At 54.8% G+C, this 2,500-nt stretch overlaps 1 protein-coding gene across 1 annotated transcript in view; it reads left to right on the top strand.

The window, feature by feature from the left end:
• Positions 1–2,500, top strand: part of pbdc1 (polysaccharide biosynthesis domain containing 1) — a 17,178-nt gene that overhangs the window by 4,501 nt on the left and 10,177 nt on the right. The window lies entirely within an intron of this gene.

Below are 2,500 nucleotides of genomic sequence, written 5' to 3'. Positions count from 1 at the left end.
CTTCTGGTCCGGCCGGCACTGGGTTCGTGCAGCAGCGCTCTATCTGCCTGTGGCAGAGGGGGGGCAGGGTCTCATCGACATCCAGTCCAGGATCGCCTCGTTCAGACTCCGGACTGCACAGAGGCTGCTCTATGGCTGTGGCCCCAGCTGGATGGACACGGCTCGACTGCTGCTGAGGAGAGCTGGGCGGTTGGGTTATGACAAGCAGCTCTTTCTCCTACAACCTGAGGAAGTGGACTTGGCCGGGCTGACGCCGTTCTACAGCTCTGTTCTGCAGGCGTGGCAGATTTTTAACATTTCACGTAAAGCTGATGAGACTCCGGGCGCATGGCTGCTGGAGGAACCTCTGTTCTTTAACAGTTTCATCAGAACCCAAACGCTGCAGTCTGCCAGCCTGAGAACGCGTCTGAGAGAAGCCGGCTGCACTAAACTTGGACATTTGGTGAAGATGTCATCAACCGCAGCATCCATGGCCACCTTCAGGCAGAACACTAACATCACGTCTGTCAGGTTGACCAGCAGGATGGTGGAGGAGGTCTGTGCCGCCCTGCCACAACGCCTGAGAGCAGTTGCAGGAAACCGTACTCTGTCTGACCAATGGGATGAAGAGAGTGAGTACACCCCCCCCACTCTGCTCGTTGCCCCAGCGGTGGGGGACTGGCAGGGGGGAGGTAACAAGCTGCTGACGTTCACAACCCCTCACCTGGACAAGTTTCAGGCAGCAGAGAAAAAAGCCATCTACGAAATCTGTGTAAAGGTTGTGAACCTCCGCTCTCTGGCAGGGTTGACAGAGTCGAGGTGGACCGAGTTCTTTGGCCCAGGTTCTTCCCCGAGAGGCAGCTGGAGGTGCATGTACAAGCTGCCCGTTGAAAAACGGACAGCTGACCTCCAGTGGAGGGTTGTACATGGAGCTATAGCCACCAACAGATACCGGGCACACCTGGATCCACAAATTGGGGAGGAGTGTTGTTTCTGCGGGCAGACTGAGACCCTGGAACATTTGTTTGTTCAGTGTCTGCGGCTCTCAGGGCTCTTTGAGCGGTTAAAAAGATGGTTTCAGGGTCTTGGACATGTTTTTTCTTTCATGTTGTTCATCTTCGGTCCAAAATACTGCTCCAAACAGAAGGCTGTCCACACAATGGTAAACTTTTTATCTGGTTCTGCCAAGTTGGCCATCTGGCTGACACGTAAGAATCGGGCGCGGGGTGCCGGTAGTGAGGATCCGGTGAAGGTTCTGGAGGGACTGTTGAAAGCCAGACTCAGGGTGGAACACACCTACTATCAGACAGTGGACGATTTACAGGCTTTCAGGGACAGATGGACTACTGGGAGCATTTTATGCTCAGTGGGTGCTGGTGGAGAGCTGGTGGTGAACTTCTGAACGTATTGATTGTTGTAATTGATGGTTTATTTGTTCTTTGGTGCTTTATTTTTGGTTATTTGTTTTTTATTTATTGATTTTCTGATTATTATGTGATGTTTTAGAGTGTTTCTGGTTTCACTGTAACAGTGAAATAAAGAGTTTTTAAAACCCAAAACCCTCTCCCCCCTCTCCTTCTCTCTCTCCTCCTCTCTCCCCTCTCTCCTCTCACCTCTCCCCCCTCTCCTTCTCTCTCTCCTCCTCTCTCCTCTCTCCTCTCTCCTCTCCCCCCTCTCCTTCTCTCTCTCCTCCTCTCTCTCCTCTCTCCTCTCTCCTCTCCCCCCTCTCCTTCTCTCTCTCCTCCTCTCTCCTCTCTCTCCTCTCCCCCCTCTCCTTCTCTCTCTCCTCCTCTCCTTCTCTCTCTCCTCCCCTCTCTCCTCTCTCCTCTCCCCCCTCTCCTTCTCTCTCTCCTCCTCTCTCCTCTCTCCTCTCCCCCCTCTCCTTCTCTCTCTCCTCCTCTCTCCCTCTCCTCTCTCCTCTCCCCCCTCTCCTTCTCTCTCTCCTCTTTCCTCTCCTCCTCTCCTTCTCTCTCTCCTCCTCTCTCCTCTCTCTCCTCTCCCTTCTCTCCTCTCCCCCCTCTCCTTCTCTCTCTCCTCCTCTCTCCTCTCTCTCCTCTCTCCTCTCCCCCCTCTCCTTCTCTCTCTCCTCCTCTCTCCTCCTCTCTCCCCTCTCTCCTCTCCCCCCTCTCCTTCTCTCTCTCCTCCTCTCCTTCTCTCTCTCCTCCCCTCTCTCCTCTCTCCTCTCCCCCCTCTCCTTCTCTCTCTCCTCCTCTCTCCTCTCTCTCCTCTCTCCTCTCCCCCCTCTCCTTCTCTCTCTCCTCCTCTCTCCTCTCTCTCCTCTCTCCTCTCCCCCCTCTCCTTCTCTCTCTCCTCTTTCCTCTCCTCCTCTCCTTCTCTCTCTCCTCCTCTCTCCTCTCTCTCCTCTCCCTTCTCTCCTCTCCCCCCTCTCCTTCTCTCTCTCCTCCTCTCTCCTCTCTCTCCTCTCCCCCCTCTCCTTCTCTCTCTCCTCCTCCTCTCTCCTCTCTCTCCTCTCTCCTCTCCCCCCTCTCCTTCTCTCTCTCCTCCTCTCTCCTCCTCTCTC

The sequence above is a fragment of the Melanostigma gelatinosum genome, assembly GCF_949748355.1.
Source record: "Melanostigma gelatinosum genome assembly, chromosome: 18".
In the NCBI taxonomy this organism is placed as follows: domain Eukaryota; kingdom Metazoa; phylum Chordata; class Actinopteri; order Perciformes; family Zoarcidae; genus Melanostigma; species Melanostigma gelatinosum.
This window is presented reverse-complemented; position numbering and strand designations above follow the sequence as displayed.